Below are 19079 nucleotides of genomic sequence, written 5' to 3' on the forward strand. Positions count from 1 at the left end.
GCATCGCCATGCATCGCCACCCTTTGCCATCCACAGTGCAGTGCCGCTAACCACTGCACCGCGGAATGGCACAGAGACAACATTGACGCCCGCGCCGACCGATACTCAAATTCACCGCGTGGTAAACAAATCCCCCGCATCACTCACCAGCTCCCCCCCCCCCACCCTCAGTCGCACGTTCCCGATTCCTTGGGAAACATTAAAAGTCGAGGGGTCCAAAAAGGTCACCCCACACACCACGACGCTCAGCATCCTCTGCTGAAGCCACTGCACGGCATTGGATCCGCCCAGGGGCGAGCGTCGCAACACAAGCGGGCGCCCGGTGGCGGCCCCCCCGACGTGACACCAACGCATCGCGCTCAACCAGAGCAACGACTGCTCCAGTTTTACATTGAGCTGCTTGAGCCGGACGATTGTACGTACGTTGAACTTCTTTCAGCACCGTACGTAATATCGGAAGGAAGAGCGTTCCAGGCGGCCGCAGAAGTGCATCTGAAAGCGCCGCACGATGCGGTGATCGCCGCCTTTGTTTGATGGCCAGCCAAAAGCCGCTGGGAGGATGACCGGAGTTTGCGTGACGATGGTCGATGCTCCTTGACGGGATCAGCAAGGTATTGTGGTTCATTTGTTGCCAGCACTTTGTGTAACCAACCGACTAACCGTGTCTGGCCAACTGATGAGCACGGTTGGCTAGGTACGGTGTGAAATAATTTCAACATACATACATTTGGAGTTTTCATGCTGTCCCCGAGGTCATGTGGATTTTTTCCGGGTCCTTCGCTATGACGCGCAATGTGTTCACAGAGCAGGGCCGTGCATTTAACAATGCCGAGACCAGCATCGTCACTGGCTGCCTCCAATGTCTCGGTCGGTGCTCAGCACACACCGGTCGAACCGATCGCGGCTCACTGGAACAAACTCCCTCCGCACATGAAACAATCATCTTCACTATAACCGGCTTCTGTTCATCCCTTAAAATCCATCTCTTCTCCCTTGCCAAACATACTGCTACGTCCTGCCCCGAGCTATGGCCAGGTCTATCACTACCCCATCACTACCCCTATCACTACCCCAACCCCTATCACTACCCCAACCCCTATCACTACCCCAACCCCAAACACGACCCCGACCTCAACCCCTCCTTAACCACTACCACCTGTCCTCATAACTGTCACCATAGCTACAGCAAAACTTTGAATAACCCCACTATCTATTTTAATCACTATAATTTTGCATACAATTGTATAATTAAGTGAAAGTGTACTGGACTAAGGCACGGTATAAATCTGTATAAGACGAGAGAAGGCATTATCACGGCGATCAAACTAAAACTAAACTATCTTTATCATACAATTGTCTTATTTTTCCAGGTAAGGCCCACTGAACGACGTAGCTCTTTTTCAAAAGCCACATTGCCACAAATGATAGCTCAAAGACGTGGCTCATCATCACGTGGAAACTTATACAGGCAGGGACAACAGGTTCCACACTGCCCACCAGGGATTATTTGTCTGTCGTGCATAGCCACGCCCTCGATTTGTATTTCATAGAGCGCTTCGGGCGGGCTCAGCACCACGTGACGCGCCGCCCCACGCAGCTTGCGCCGCGTGACACGGATTGCACGAATGCGCTGTCCAACCAAGTTCCTACCTGCCCACTCCGAAGGAACGTGTTAGTAGCCAAATAGTCTAAATGCATATTTTTTAATCTAGAGGAGAAAAATCCACGCGACCATGGGGAGAACACGCAAACTCCAAATATACGGGTGTCATGGTCGGGATTGAACCCACGACCTCCTGAGAACCAGGAGAAGTAGTGAACATTTCACCACTGTGACACCCATAGTGCATAGTTCCAGCGGCTTCCTAATATTGGAAGGAAGATCATTCCAGACGGCCACAGAAGCGCATCTGAAAGTGCCGCGGAATGCGGCGACCAATGTCTTTGTTTGATGGCCAGCAGCCAAAAGCCTCTGCTGCTGCTGCTGCGAGGATGAGCGGAGTTTGGTCCTCAATGGAAGCCAGTATGATGGTCTCAGCCTGGTCACCAATGACTACTGGCAAGAAACCCAAAAAGTATACAGCCCAAACACAAACAAAACATTGTACAACCACGGACAGACTAATGCCCATTTGAAGACGAGAATTTAGTGTTCACCTTGTCACACAGGGACAGCTGCCACTGGGGTTTTCCCTTGGCTAGACTGCAGCAGGGCAATGGAATGGTTCAGGCACGATGCGATGCAAAAGGCGCTTTGAGTCGCTGAGGCTTTTAATCACCCTTATGAATGCAACTCACATCCATACCACGCATTTTATACACCACGGAGGGATGACGATGGTGACGATGGTGACGATGGTGGCGATGGTGGTTTGAGGGGACCCACAACCAGGATACCAACTCGTGCCCTCCGTGGCATGTTGCGTCGCGCTCGTGCGTGCGGTCCGCGCCAGCCGCAGCGCCAGCTCGGCTCGGTCCCATTAATCAGCTGTCCTTTACAGTGTTATCGAAGGCGCTAGTTTAAGTGAGATATGGCCCGAGACCTTTGCATTAGGCTAAAACGCCGGTGATATTTTTTTTTTCCCTTTTAAATGTCCTTTGGAATGGAAAGGATCTCCAATGGCTTTGCCTGCTAGTCTGACGCTGAGTTACTGTGTTCATCGATAACGACCTCGCGTGCGCCGGGGATGTCGCGCGACGCTCGCGTCGTACAAACGCTCTCCTTGTCGAATCCCGATCGCAATCACGTAGCATCACGGTCCAAGGCGCAGCGGTGGCAAGATGTTAACTATCTCGTCTGGTGTACGGGAGGTCGTAGGTTCGATCCGGATCCTGACGCCTGCCGTATATTTGGAGTTTGCAGCTCTCTCTCTCTCTCTCTCTACGTCTCTCTATTCGCGGTCACTGGGGCTTTTTCTCTGGGTCCTCCGGGTTTTCCCTCCACATTTAGAATCAATGTCACACGTCTCGAGCATTTGGCTGCTGTAAATTTTCACGTGATATGCCACTCTGCTGAACCATCATTTGTGGCCAGGTATCTACTGAAAAAGAGCTATATACCTCAGTGGGCCTTACCTAGTAAAATAAAAAATAGTTTAGTTTTAGTTTATATGTCCGCACGTCAGCATGTGTAGAGTACTTGACTGGCATATCTCCTCAAAGACCAACTCAGCTCAATCATCATCAACACCACCACCACCACCACCGTCCCATCATCATTATAATCACTGGCTCTGTCCTACGATAATCATCATTATTATCATCATCATTATCACCACCGTCATCTTCACCATTATTATCACCTCCACCACCGGCCTATCATCATCGCCACATCATCAAATATCATCATCATCAGCATCATCAGCATCATCATCATCATCATCAGCTCGTTATGACCGCAAAAATGAATGCCACTTCCTGGGGAAGCCATCATTGGTCGTTCTGTCGACAGACCGGAGACTCGACCGCACCACGGGAATGTGGAATTTCCATCATTCGCCGAGTTCCGGCAACAGAAACGAGTGCGAGCCCACTGTCATTTGAGCAGGAACTGGCCAAACTTTCTAGGTAGGAACTTCCTGATTGAAAGGGTCCCGAGACTCATTGGTGCTTGACTCTGTAAATGAAGGACTGTGAATGTTGTTTAGAATTAGCTGTGATTACTGTGGCAAGAGGTGACAGAGTCCTAGTCGTGGCGGTCCTTGGATGTTACATCGCTTCACAGTGTGCGTACGTATGTTGAACTTCTTTCGCACCGCATGTGCCAATCGGCAGCGCTGTTTTACGTCACGGCACAGTCGTGGCGGTGGTACACCGTGACGCTGTGACATTGGGTTGACATTAAAAATGATCATGTGTCTGTGTGTTAAAGTCAATTCCGTCCTATTTTTAACCACGTGAGACATCATCGAGATGCATTATCCATTTTATAAGGGAGAAGCTGAAAATAATGAGTGATGTTGGCAGATCAACAGTTGCGTTACTTACTTGAACAAAGTCAATGTCAGACAGAGCTTCACGCCGCTAAAACGAACGTTTGGGTGGCGATCACCGCAGCTGTGCTGTTCCAGTGGTGGAAATTCCACGTTGTTATGGCAGGGTTCTCACGTATTGTTTGTTACCGCAGCAACAATACGAGTGTATTTGAGAGTGATGCTTCTGTCATGGATGAGGTTGACCAGCTCTCACTTATCTAGGGCAATGTGGCCCAAGTAAAACTAAAACACGGACGATGTAAATCACGAGTGATGATAATAATAACGATGATGATGATGATTACATCAAATTGTAAAGCGCCGCCGCACCGTGTTCACTCGTTGCTCTCGTACAGAGATACAGAACGACTCGGGGGGGGCGCGAGGAGGAACCAGAGGCAAGCAGGAAGGCAGCAGCAACGCGATGAGCCGCGCTTACAATTGCCCAAGCACCGCCACCCTCTATATATGAAGGTCTTATCGGCCAATTAACGAGTGTTTAAACGGAACGCATTTTTATTTTTACCAGCTGAGGCCCACTGAGCTCAACGAAGTGGCTTATCATCACGTGGAAATTTATAGCAGCCAAATACTCTCAACGCCTGACGTTGATTCTAAATGCCGGGTTGAAAAACCAAAGCACCTGGAGAAAAATCCACACTACCAAGGGGAGAGAGACATGAAACTCCAAATATACACGTATCAGGATCTCCATGTAATACCAGACGAATAGTTAACATCTCGCCACCCTCAGCGCCCCACATGTTTGCATGTGGGAGGGAACCCACGGGTGCGAGGGAGAAACACTCTATCCCATACAGATGGAAGAGGTGGAGTCAACATTTTTGCTGTGATGCCTTCTCCTGGCGAGCGACGGTATAAGGCACCTCAGTATCCACGGGAAGCAGAGTGTCACAACCTTTGTGCACTGATCCAGCAACCCTCACGGCCTCCGCAGTGCTGGATTACAGGCGTGCGCCACCACCGATAAACTGTTGTTTGCATGGCAGCGGAGACAGAAAGCACCGTCGCTTTATTGCTTTTCCAAGTTGTCGGGAATTTGTGGTCAGAATCAGAATCGGAATATTAATTTATACGGTACTCAAGGAATCCGATGAGCTATGAAGCTCTTCTTTTTTTCACAGATGTCCGTCAGGGGCACGGGATCAGAACGTTACGACGACAAAATATACAAAAACACGAGACGAGTGCAGAGTCTGGGAACAGTAACACAGAGAAAAATATACGAATAAAACTAAACTAAACTATTTCATCTCAGCAGGTAAAGCCCACTGAGCAATTAGCTTATTTTTCAGAAGCGACCTGACCATAAATGATAGCTGAACGAAGTGGCTCACCCTGAGGAGCATCTGAAAGATGAAGCCAGCGAGCGCGTAGAATACATCCCCTTCATTTATGATTTTCCCGCAAACTGGATAATTGCGCCCATGGATACCCAGGAGTGAATCCCACGTGGCATCGTTTGCTCCCACACAACAACAACAACAGAACCACCACCATAAGCGGAGAACCCGGAGACGTTTACCGTGAATCGAACCGCCGAACTCTTCAATCGCTTTGCCGAGGCCGCTCGGCTAGGCCCTGCCGGCCAAGCGCCGGGGCAACACAGCCAACGATAAATTGTCTTGCGGGGTAATTTTAAGATGAAAATTGACAAAGCGCCGTTGGACGCGTTAATTGAACCGGTTACTAATACCTCCCCTCATGCACACAAACGAACCCGTGATCAAATACAGGAAATCGTTGAACGCTCGTCGTAATTGCCTCCAAGAGGCCGGCGTCTCGTGGAAAGAGTTGGCTTCTCACCCCCTTTTGTTGCTCTATTCATCAATTGCACCGCGCGGCACATCGAGCTAACGAGTGGGCCAATTTACGGAGCTCTGAATGAGCCGCAACCCCGAACGTGCGTTTCGCTTCGCTCCTTGACGGACGGAGGACACCATTCTTCTTCTCTCTGCTCGCCGCTGAAAAATCAACTCCGTTTGCCTTTTCTGCAAACGGTGAGAAACCCACCGGAACGTTAAAGTGAGCGCAGGCTGCAACCAAAATGAAAAACCAAACACGGGAACCGCGACTTTTCGACAGCAAAATGTGCGCCTTTGACCATTTCATCAGCCCTACCATCTTTGTAGAGGGACACCTTTTACATTTATTTCAGTAGCAAGGCACCAACGAACCGCTGGGCTCTATTTCACGGGTGTCCTGCGACGGTGGAGATGTCTTTACAACACGGCACAGATCTCAGTCACAATCGTGGTCACATAGCTCACAATACACAAACAGCACGTGTGCTGTTTACGCGTTGCGATGCCTTGCAAGTCACGTGGCATCACCATCGAAGATAAAGGCGCAACCCTAAAAGTCCTTCTCTCATTCCACTGCCGGTGGAAGGACCTCCATGAGTGGGAGTTCTAGGAGAGGTTCTCTGGAAGGGGTGGGAGTCACCCCCACTTCAACCCCCCTGCCAGTCGACGAACTATGGTGTGGCTAATTAAACTTCTGGGTGGACAGAGGTGGGTGGAGGATCTTATAGACTTGCACCGTTGTTTCACCTGCCACGCCGGGAGAGTGAACTGGTGACCTCCAGATTGCAATTTCATTAGCGTGCTTCACCGTTATGCGACGGCACCTTATCTGGGGGAGGTGATATTACCGAACTAATATTTAAAGAGTGAAAACATATCCACGAGCTAAGGGCTGCATATTCCCACAATGCCCACACAGAGACAGAGAGATGGTTTATCGCGTGGCATCACATGGCGCCAGAGAATAGCCCCCGGAAGATGATATCACAGAACTACTTCTCAAATGACTGCAATAGTTCTCTTATCCGCAGAGGAGTGGTGCATCTTGAATATGATCTGTGGTGATTGTTCGTCTCACGTCAATCAAATGAAAACGTTTCATTCTCAGGAGCTGGAATGAACAGGGTTTCTTGGCAGCAGTCATTGGTGACCGGGCTGAGACCATGATACTCGCTGCACTTGAAAACTGAAACTGGTTAACTTCGCAGTGGCTTTTGGCTGGCCATCAAACAACGATGGTCATTGCATCGCACGCTTTCAGATGTGCTTCTGTGGCCTTTCTGGAAAACTCTTTCTTTTGATATTAGGAAGCCACTGGAGCTATGCATTTTAAAATCTGGATTGACAAACTCATTTCTTTCGAGCTGCTTTTTTTACGTCCTTCTCCCGCACCTCCGATTAGTGCAGTTGGTTACATACGGTGCGAAAGAAGTTCAACATACACTCACGGGATCTTAGCGGTGCCGGTTCAGTAACTCTGACCCCTGAGCTGCCCGGCCGCCTCTGGGATTGTCTTTGCCCCGCACCTCCGATTAGCATGGTCGGCAATGTACAGAGCGAAATAAGTTAAACATTCATATATACATTGTATAACTACTGTCATGAATATTGGCAACTTCCTTTGCACCCATTGGCTACATGAGACCCACACCGCCTCACTACTCCCGTGAGCGTGGGGCGGTAGAAATAATACGATAAATTATTTTTTATTTTACCAGTTAAGGTCCACTGAGCTCGCTCGCTTCATTTTTAGAAGTGACCTGGCTTTCACAAATGATAGCCTTATGAAGTGGATTCTCATCGTGTAGAAATTTATAGCAACCAAGTGCTCAAAACGCATCACGTTGATTCTAAATGTGGAGGAAAAAGCCGGAGGATCCGGAGAAAAATCCACACGACCACGGTAAGAGAGAGAGAGACACCGAAGACTCCAAATATACAGCAGGCGTCAGGGTCGAGATTGAACCCGCAAGGTAGTTAACATCTCGCCGCCGTGGCGTGGAGATGGAATGCACAACGGACGCGTGCCCAGCAAACCATCCGACCCTGCAAAAAGAAATCGCTCGCTGACAAATTGCTCCCAAAAGCAGCCGCCGTTTCAGAAAAGGCCCCACATTTGATTGCGGGTCGCCCAGTCATGCAAAATGCATGGCTGAAGCCGCGTGACGGTCGCCGTGTCGGATTGGGCTCGGGCAGAGCTATGAGCACGGAGACGAGGAAATTCATTGGGGACACTTCCGCCGCGGCAAGAACGGTCGCGGCGTGGTGCTCGCGGGCCCGGCAAGCTCCACTCGCTCGCTAAACGAGGAAAAGGTCAAAGGTTCAAACCCCGGCCGGGCAGATGAAGCGAGCATTGTACCACTCCGTTTATAAAATCAGGGCGTGGATATCTTGCGTAGACACTGCCGTCTGTACGTATGTTATGTTCAACTTTTTTTGCACACTCTACATAGCCAACTGTGCTCGTCGGATGTTTGTGGATATAATCGCCAGAATTGTGGAAATGCACACCTTAGAAATGTGGAATTTCCGCCAGATTCTCATGACCACTGAACGGGGTAAATTTCACCCCCTCCCCCACCCCCTCCTTTATTAGCGAGGGGAAATAATTCATTTGTTTTCCTGTTGGGCAGATAAAATGAGTACTGCCCTGTCCACCGTTGCCTTACGTAGAGACCGGGCCCGTCAGAGGAATGCATACACGGCACCGTACAACAAGACAATTGTCCAATACAGCTGCGATATTTCGCGGTGGTGCCTAAATGTGACAGCATCTCAAGAACGCTGCACAGAGTGGGCACATTGATTTACTGAGAGAGGCAGCCATTCATAGATGACCATGCAAATACACGTCTGTCTACGTGAGTCTATGGGTCCCTGTGTAAGGCACACGGGTCTCTGTGTGAATCTGTGGGGTCTCTGTGTGAATCTGTGGGGTCTCTGTGTGAATCTGTGGGGTCTCTGGGTGAATATGTGGGGGTCTCTGTGTGAATCTGTGGGGTCTCTGTGTGAATCTATACCATACGGTATAATTTGTACTTGTGGAGCATCTAAATATGGTTGCACCTTAAACTACTTTAAAACAAATTTATTTTACCAGGTAAGGCTCACTGAGCTATTCACTTCTTTTTCAGAAGCGACCTGGCCATCACAAATTATATCTCAACGAAGTGGAAATTTATAGCTGTCAAATACTCTAAACGCATGTTTCTAAATGTGGAGGGAAAAATCGAAGGCCCAAGAAAAAAAATCCACATGACCACGGGGAGAGAGACACACAAACTCCAAATATACAGACGTCAGGGTCGGGATCGGACCCACGACCTCCTGTATACCAAGTGAGGAAGTTAAGATCTCGCCACCGCACCTTCACATGCTGTATAGAATCAAGGGGGCATGTGTTCATTTCATAGCAAGGCAGTCACTGAAAGGGATTGAACATGGACTTGAACAGGGGCAGGGAGTCGACAGCACAGGCGTCTGGGGAAAAATCAGTTCCAGACTTGCTGGGGCAGGAGAGGATCATGAGCGAGTTCCCATGCTGCAGCTTGTGTACAACATTCGCTGGCACGTGTCATGACGGGTACCGCAAGATCCGACCGCGTCCGTCCAGTGCTCGCTGAGCTGCGTTGACTTCCGGTTTGCCAAACGAAGCCATTATAAGGTCGCGCTCATTGAACACACAAATGCTTGCTGCAAATGAATAATGATACCTTGCTGATCTCGTCAAGGCTCAAACACCGTCCCGTGAACTCCAGTCATCATCGCAGCAACGACTTTTGGTTGGCCATCAAACAAAGACAATCACCACATCGCGCACTTTCAGGTGCGTTTCTGCAGCCATCGGGAACGCTCTCCCTGACGATATTAGGAAACTACTGGAGCTATGCACTTTTAAATCATCTAGATTGACAAACTCATTTCTTTCGAGCTGCTTTTTGCGTTTTAGTTTGTTGTCCTTCCCCCGTGCTTCCGATTAGCACGGTTGGCTACGTACGGTGCAAAATAAGTTCAACGTACATCGACATTCACACTCCCGCTCAGCTGAGATCCATTGGGGGCTTCGACCGAAGGCCTTGGCAATGTCGGAGGACCTCCCTGTCTCAAGCGACCAATGGGATGACATCTCCGATGGTCGCTTAGAGTCAACGGTGTAAATCCCTCATTCCCAACAACCACTGGTGGCTTCCCACCAAACACCGGCACTCGATGATATGAAGGGTGGGTGGCAAAACAAAAACATCGCTGAGCACGCGACCGTGGAAGTGCCGGGATTCTCTCTCTCTCTCCACGGGTGTGGACCACGCTGCACCACGCTCAGGCACAGCACGGGAATGCGTGGCATCGTAACGCGTCGCAACGCGTGGTAACACGTGGTAACGCGTCGTAACGCATCATAACGCGTGATAACGCGTCGTAACACGTCTAACGCATGGAAACGGGTCGTATCATATTGTATTTTAATCGTAACGCGAGGTAACGCGTGGTAACACATGGTAACACACACATAGTAACACATGGTAACACGTCGTAACGCGTTTTAACACGTTGTTCCACAAATGGAAGCAGTCGCAGTCAAATGCATCACCGACGAGTTGCGCCATCCACGCTGCAATCCGTGCAGCATATACGGCCCCCTTGGACTGGTTGATAGGGCCTTAACATTCAACGTATGACATCATCTAGACAAACTGTTGCTTGCGTGCCATGCCAAAGAAAGAAAGGCATCCCACAAAGTCACTCTCAATGCGGCGATCCCAAAGGACGTCGAGATTTATATCCCATGTATGGAAAGTATGTGCAGTTCAATTATGGCATATAATGTACCCTTACACAACTACAATATCCCAGGTCTACTTGAACATGAGATAAATGAACCTCACAGGGCCCCTGGCCTAATTATGTCAACGGACGTTGATTGATTGATAATGGGAGTCCAAATCCCGATTGAATATATAGGGGCTCACTTTTAAATTGAGCCTGGTTAAGATAAAATACACTCGAAACTTTGTGAATATCATACAGATGCAGATGGAATGGGAAAGTTAGTAAAGTGACAACACAGGGACAGAAGGATACCTCCGGGGGGATCATGTCATGGCTGTGTCAGAGACGCTGAATTCTGCACGGCCGAGGTTCCGGGTTTGAGCCTGGGTCTCAGCTGCCCTGTGATTGAAACCCCGGGGTTCCGGGTGCAGCAGAGCCGATTGTCCCAGCTGGGTCACCAATGGCTGAACGAGCGCCATTGTAGCGATTGCTATTGTTATATTCACTCGGTGTATTGTTCTATTGTTCTATTCACTGGGTGTACTCTTCTATTGTTCTATTCACTGAGTGTATTGTTCTATTGTTTCATTCACTCTGTCTATTGTTCTAGTCTTATATTCACTCGGTGAATTGTTCTATTGTTTCATTCACTCGGTATATTCCAAATCGGGTGATTGGCCTTTGTTTATTGGGTGCAATTGTGAACAACAGCCATATGAGACATGAGTACATCTAATGAGCATGATCATTGGGTTCAGTGCAGCTCAAAGACTTGGTCCCTACAAGGCGTGTGTGGTGAAGTTAGGATAAGTGCATGTGTGCGAGCTTGGCATTTGAAGGCCTGAAGACCAGAATCGGTGATTTCGCCAACAATTTGTCAAGGGAGGCAGTTCCATATCCAGACACCGGAGTGGAGGGAGCTTCTGTCTCTGGTGTAGACCAATGAGTTTCAACAACAATGCGAATATTATCAAATCATGTTTGTTTGCACGTTTTGGCACGAGTACGATATGAGGTTAATGCAGACTTCATGCCCCACAATAGGTGTGCCTATTGGGCGTTTGTCTATCAGGTGTGTGGAACTTGCTGTCCTGTCCCTCCTGGACATTTGTGAACAAGAGCTTAATAGCTGATCAGATTGCTCCAGGACAAATTCTGATTCTGTTTGAACATCTCAACGCCTCCTTTATGATTGCTGAAAAAGGGGTAAAGCCTATTCCTTTTCATCATCTTGATACCGGCAAAAAGTGAGGTCCCATAAATATGAGAGAACATTTCATCTGCTGGCCACGAGACAAACAACCCTGAGCAGGGTTCGCGTTCAACGATGCACCACGTGGTAGTGTGCAGGAGGGGACGACAGTGCAGCGACTTCGGCAGTACTTCAACGATGCACCACGTGGTAGTGTGCAGGAGGGGACGACAGTGCAGCGACTTCGGCAGTACTTCAACGATGTACCACGTAGTAGTGTGCAGGAGGGGACGACAGTGCAGCGACTTCGGCAGTACTTCAACGATGCACCACGTGGTAGTGTGCAGGAGGGGACGACAGTGCAGCGACTTCGGCAGTACTTCAACGATGTACCACGTAGTAGTGTGCAGGAGGGGACGACAGTGCAGCGACTTCGGCAGTAGTTCAACGATGCACCACGTGGTAGTGTGCAGGAGGGGACGACAGTGCAGCGACTTCGGCAGTAGTTCAACGATGCACCACGTGGTAGTGTGCAGGAGGGGACGACAGTGCAGCGACTTCGGCAGTAGTTCAACGATGCACCACGTGGTAGTGTGCAGGAGGGCACCGCAGTGCAGTGACTCTCTACAAATTGGGACGTATCTTATTGACCAAGGAAGGATTATGGGATTGAGGATAATTAAGGATTATTAAGCCACTAAGTTGAGCTATTATTTGTGATGGCCGAGTCGTTTCTGAACAAGAGCTAAATAGCAGCTCAGTGGGGCTTTACCTGGTAAAATAAAAATACATAGAAAGCGTATCTTTCTTAAGCGAAATCGAATATCTGAAGCCAATTGCAAAAAGTTTGTGCCTCCTTCCAATGAACGACGCACCAGTGCTCATCGCTGTTCCAGCTCCTCGTCTGGTAGTGGAAATTCCACATTTCCGTGGCAGTGACCAAACATTCTTTTTTACGTTAAATTATATTTTTACATTAAACAATACGCACACATTTTCTGCTGTGCTGCGTCGGATTCAGTGGCACACATTAGGGACAGATTGGGGGGGACGCATTTTTTTAATTACTGCACCTCTTGCAACAAAAAAAAAACAACGTGATACTAATTAGGAGCCAAAGCTCTGTCTCTCTGTCAATTTAAAACATCGTTAGCATTTTAATGACACCACATCAGCTGAAGTGAGTCATGTAAGCATCAAGGAAAAGAAATCGCATGCGTGTTAAAAAAAAACTGGCCGATTTTAAGGGCTTTTGAAAAAAAAATGGAAATGTTATAATGGCTTGATCAAAAATACACATTTGAGAATTCTTAGCGTGAGGTGGCCAGGTGGCTCAGGGGGATGACGGCCGTGTCTGAGACACTGGGATCTGGTACCTCTGAGGCATCACGGTGCCTAGGAGATGTTAACTGCCTCGCTTAGTATAAAGGAGGTCGTGGGTTCGATCGCGACCCTGACAATGCCTGTTGTATGTTTTGACTTTGCCTGTGTCTCTAATGGGCTATCACTTGTGGCCAGGTCACTTCTGAAAAAGAGATATAGAGCTCAGGGGACCTTACCTGGTAAAATAAAAACAGTTTCTAGGAACAGTTTACTTGCTAGCTGGACAGCCTAGAAGCTGCCGTGGGAATGCGGAGTTCCCACATCTGGGGATCAAGACCACCAACAACAACATTGTGAGCACCGACCCACAGTTAATTTGAACGGCGGAGCAATTTTACTTCTCAAACTGAAATAAACAAACGGTGAGAAATGGGTAACTGTGGTCACAAACATTTTACGACAGCATGAAGTGCCGATTGTCAATTAGGTGGAATTTGGTTTTAAACGCTTTTGCGACCAATATTATCCATAACAGTTGTTTTGGGTTAGATCACGTAAATATAAATGTTTGTTAAATCCGCCACCACCCAACACTGCCAATTAGTAAGATTTCGTTACTAGTACAGCACACCGGTGTGTTGGAGAGTAAATCCACAACAACGTTTACAATGCGAGTTCCGTGACGTTTCGTCAGGTAATTACAACAACCGGCATCATCAGGCAACAGCCAGAGTTGTGGAGAAATCCTCCTCCTGCTTCGGCCGTAAATAGGTGTATCATTTACCGACGCTGTAATGCGCCATGCCCAAGCTGGCAAGAGAACCAACAGCACCGACGACGTGTAAACCCGCTGCGGCCGTGCCGCGGTACAGATCAGTAATTGGAATCTCTCCTCTCTCTTCTTCCTCTCTCTCTCTCTCTCGTCATCCCCGAACATCGCCGGTTATTTATAAGCAGGCGAGAAGCCGCGTCGAGCCAATGCCCCCCCCGCCCCCGCCCATTTGTCAAGGGCGACCATGGGACGTGACGGTAACCATTCGACGACGACGTTGTCACGTCTGGGGTGCAGCGCTGTAGGGGTCCCCAGGCCTCCCTCGCATCGCGCACGACAAAGCCCAGCCTGAAGCAGTCGCGGGTGAACTATGGTGAATGATGGTGAATGACGGTGAATGACGGCGATTGTCGTCAAACTCCGGTGAACTACAGTGAACGACGGTGAACTACAGTGAACGACGGTCCAACCATCCTGGCCACAGAGCTTGGGCGATTGTTGGCGCCGATTCTGGCTGCTTTCCCGTTTCTCCATGGTTCCGCGCGCCTCTGAATCTACAGAAACCGTGCAGAGCATTCCACATTTTGTAACCCTATCCCCGTTAACTTTGAACAAAGTCGGGCCGCCCGGCCTGGGTCGAGCTCGAATGTCCCATCTGCAGCCCCGAATGCCGTGGTTGTGTGGACAAGCCCAGACCCAGAGCAACCTGAATCCAGCCGCCTCTATAGCTGCGTGCAGACGCAGCAAGAGCTCTCCCACCCCGCCCCACCTCCCACTGAGGCCAGCAAGGCACCACGAGGCCCCGCGGGGTCCCCCTTCACTACCGCGTGGGCAACCGGGACCACCACACGGACCACCAGAACTACACACGGGACTACTTGAACCACCAGCGGGCACCTGGCCAATGGCACAACCACTTAGACTACCACTGAGACTTCTAACTAGACTACTACTTAGACTACCAACTATATAACCACTTAGACTACTACCTCGACTACCAACTGGATGACCAAATAGACTACTACTTAGACTAACAATTGGCCTACCACTTACACTACTATTTAGACTACCACTTAAGACTATCGGCGCTACCAAAGCATTGGATTATCACTCCCGTATACGTGTGTGTGTGCACGCATGCATGCCCACTTAGATCCTCACCAACGTGTGTACAAATGAACGTGGGAATCGCCCACAGAAGAATCGCGATTCCCACAGGACATCGTCCTGGATGGAATTGCTCACGTAGAAAAAGGCAAAGGCGCAGCCCTTGCGATTGCTCGCTCACGCCACCGCGAGTGGGAAGGGGGGCTGCACCCGAGGGGGGCTCGAGAGGGGGCGCTCCCGAGGGGAGGTATCTTGAAATGGACGGGAGCATCTACACATGATGGACTGAGCGTGATGAACACGTTCACACCGTTCGGTGGGCAGAGGCGGTGGGATGGGAGAGAATGGATTTCAGAAACGTCGTGTCGGGAGGTCGCAAGTCCAGTGCGCTGCTCAACCATCACACCGTGAAAACAGCAGCATCATCCCAGTACCCACGTGACACGTGTCCATAACACACACTCCAGTGATCATACCCTCTACGCAGAGCGTGGAGATACAAGCCCTCTCTATTTAAACCATCACGTGAACTACGGTCATCTGCGCAGCAGCAGTTTTTTATTGGCCATCGAACAAAGACGGTCACTGCATCACGCGCTTTCAGATGCGCTTCTGCGGCTGTCTGGAACGCTCTTCCTTTCAATATTAGAAAGCCACTGGAGCTATGCACTTTGAAATCATCTCGATTAAAACCTAATTTAATTACAATTGTTTTTATTTAGTTTGCTATCCTTCACCCCCACGTCCGATTAGCACGGTTGGCTACCTATGGTGTGAAAGAAATTCAACATACATTACACTATACACTACAATAAACACTACACTGCTATACACGACATTATACACGACACCACTATACTAAATTGAAAACTGATTTCATTAGAACTGCTTTTTGTGTTTAGTTTGTTGTCCTTCCTCCGCATGGTTGGCAACTTGCGGTGCGAAAGACGTTCAACATCCGTAGATACACATGGCGCTCATAGAGGGACAGGGCAGCAGGGGACATTGATGACTGCGCTCCGCAGATGAGTCCAAGTAAGGGCGAATCCCCTCCGCAGTTCCCTCTCGATGTCACTGCTGCCTGCTGTCGGGTTTGCCACGTTTTTTTGACCCTCCGAGTTGGTGGGTCTAAACGACAAAATGGCCACGCACATTCCGCTTGTCTTGAGCTGGCACATGCGATGCTGCATACCCGCATGTGAGTTTTTAAATAGGTCGACTCAGCCTCAAATGAGTACTTGGTGTGCTGTGTAAACAAACATCGCCACCCTCGTGTTATATGCTGGCCTTCATAGGTGCTCGCTAACAGCACTTGCCCCAATAGTCTGCTAAAGGATATACGGGGATCTTTGTTTTCGTCTTATGTTGTTAAATCTGTTTAATTTTTGCATATTTGGGGGAGTGGTAGTGTAGCGGTTAGCGCGCTGCGCTACAAAACTGGTGACCTGGGTTCAAGTCCCGCTCATGGCCACTAACCAGTGGCAATTATTCTAACCGGGCCTGGGCCTCCCCTAGGTCGACTCAGCCTCAAATGAATATCTGGTGCGATGTGTAAACATCACCACGAGGGAGACAAAGACGGCCAGGCGTGGTTCTGGCCAGCCACCCCTTTGTGTGCCGTGCCGGACAGTGCTAGTAGCACTGTCCCTAAAACAGTCTGTTAAAGCTAAACGGGGGGAGGGAGGGGGCGGATCTTTGTCTTTTTGTTGTTCAACCCACGAATTGCATCCTGCTCCATGCCGCACCAGCGTGGGCCATTTGTGGCGGCGAGAGCAGAGGCGAGCAAAAAAAGGTGGCGGAGAGACAAGCAAAGGGGAGAGAGCTCGCCACAGGGCTGACCGCGGCGTCGAGCTCATTCCAAATGGCAAAGGTAGCAACGTTCGATTTGCGAGCGGTCAATCGATTGCCCTGCGCGCGCTCGCGCGTCGATCGCCTCGCCGCCCCCGCGGGTCCCGTGCCTGACAATTGACGATGGGGGCGTGTGTGTGGCAGTGGCATGCCGGGCGGGAGGAGGGTGTTAATGCCGAGGACAGTCCCAGGAAGGGCCGTCCAAATTAAAGCGGAAGTATTACATCTGACACGTTACATCGAAATGCGCCCTCCCCCCCCCAAAGTACGGGGCCCGGGGCAATCACCCTGATTAGCTGTACCCTAGAGACAACCTTGGTCCCCAGGCTCTAATCCCAGAAACCATAATCGTCAGTTCGTGAGGTTTTCGCGTCTTTTATCATCAGCAGCATCATCGTCATCAGCCGTGGACAAAAAGTCACTTCTGGATCGAGGCCTCCGCAAGCCGTCGCCACTGGCGCCACGGCTCCTGCCCGTGCGGTGTTGGCTTGCACATGAGTGCATATCATCGCTCCATCTCCTCGGTGGACGTTACCGCGCCGCGTTCCGATCCTCGGCTGCCCCTCCGTTGTTTTTCTTCATCGCCGTAGTGACATGTCCTGCCCGCGACCACTTTTCTCCGTGAACCGGCGTGCGTTTCTCTCATCCACGCATTCCCCTTTCCGTCCCTCAGCGTAATTCCAAGCGTACATCCCTCCGCGCGTTTTTGTTGCATGCTTTTTCTTTCGCGCGTCTGCGTTTCAGTCCTTTGCATGAACTTTTTTTTTTTCGCTTGGCTCTAGCACGGCCATTTATGAGACCCCTGATGGAGGCACCCCAGCCACCGTGACATCCACACATTCCTAAAGACTGCGGCTCTTAACAGCTGTCAGCAGAGCGCAGTGGCTCTGGAATATCTTGCACATTGCGATCATCTGCGGGCTAATGGTATGTCACGCGGAATTGTTTATTTTTATTCTTCTTCTTCATATATTCTGTTAGACAGAAGCCTGGCCTGAAGTCTTGTCATTTCATTTTGCCCATGATTCTCCGAGTCCACGGCGTGACAGCAAGATTAAGTGGGGTCAGAGGGCGCCCAGCCAAGAGGGAATGATTGCAACCCTGAATTAGTTTGCGCGCGGACTGCACCGTCCGATACAGTGACTGCTGGTGTTCCTGAAAAGCGTCTATGCTCGCCTATAAATAACCCCCAGCGGCAGCTATAATTTATACCCCCGATACCACAACGGTGGGTGAAGGCGGCCATGTGTTCCTCACAATAGGAAGAACTGGCCGTCGTGCAGGTCGCACAGCGAGCGGCGCGAGAGAGGGGGTTCCTCGACATGCAACAGCAAGGGCACACGTTCGAATTCCGGCCAGGGCTCAGCTCGGCCTGCCAGCGGACCGACGACTCTGTGGCCGATAGAATGAGAATGCTTAAACACGTAGTAGTAGTAGGCTTTTGAAACCAATATTATCCACAGCAGAGGTTATTTTTGGGTTAGATTGCGTAAATATAACTGTGTCATTAAACCCGCCACTACCCAACACAGCCAATTAGTAAGGTTTGTCACGTAAACAAACCGTGTCAATGCATTACTACTTCAGCACACCGGTGTGTTGGAGAATAAACCCAGAACATTTACAATGCGAGCACTGTGACATTTCGCCGGTAAATTCAACAACCAGCCTCATCAGGCGACAGCCAGGGTTGTGGAGAAATCCTCCTCCTGTTTCGGTATTAAACCTTACTATTTGGCTGTGTCGGGTGGTGGCAGGTTTAACGACACATTCATATTTACGTGATCGAACCCAAACAAAAACCTCTATTCTGGAAAATGAGAATTTATATTTTTTTCTCATGTAAAGCGCTGTGGTTCATTTTGTGCCGAGCCGACTGTGGCTATTCCTGCGAATAGAAACAGGGTCCTCCCACGGACAACGTGGAATTTTGAACTGCTGCAAATGGAGAGAGAGCACCACTGCACATACGCCTGACGCAGCGACTCCAGGATTCCACAATTCGCTAAACCCCCACAATTGGTTTACAGTCATTCACTTGTCCATCCCTTCTCCTCCTTGTCACCGACATTGACATGTCCTTCCCAGGCCTCGTGACCATGGCAACAAAATAAAATGGGTCTAACTCCAAAAGCAATGCCTTTCCGCAGTATCCTGTGTGCAGTATCCGTATGCAGCATCCGTTATACAGCATCTGTATACGGTTGCGATTTAAATGGTTCGTGGCAGAGATTATTCTTATTATTCTAGCCTTTTTTTTACCACTCATA

General features: G+C 49.7%; 1 protein-coding gene across 1 annotated transcript in view; it reads right to left on the reverse strand.

Moving 5' to 3' along the window:
• LOC133352824 (SAM and SH3 domain-containing protein 1-like) overlaps positions 1-19079 on the reverse strand; it is a 325376-nt gene that overhangs the window by 60800 nt on the left and 245497 nt on the right. The gene's annotated exons all lie outside the window — the stretch shown is intronic.

The sequence above is a fragment of the Lethenteron reissneri genome, chromosome 5, assembly GCF_015708825.2.
Source record: "Lethenteron reissneri isolate LAM-NWPU_2019-01 chromosome 5, ASM1570882v1, whole genome shotgun sequence".
NCBI classification, from domain to species: Eukaryota; Metazoa; Chordata; class Hyperoartia; order Petromyzontiformes; family Petromyzontidae; genus Lethenteron; species Lethenteron reissneri.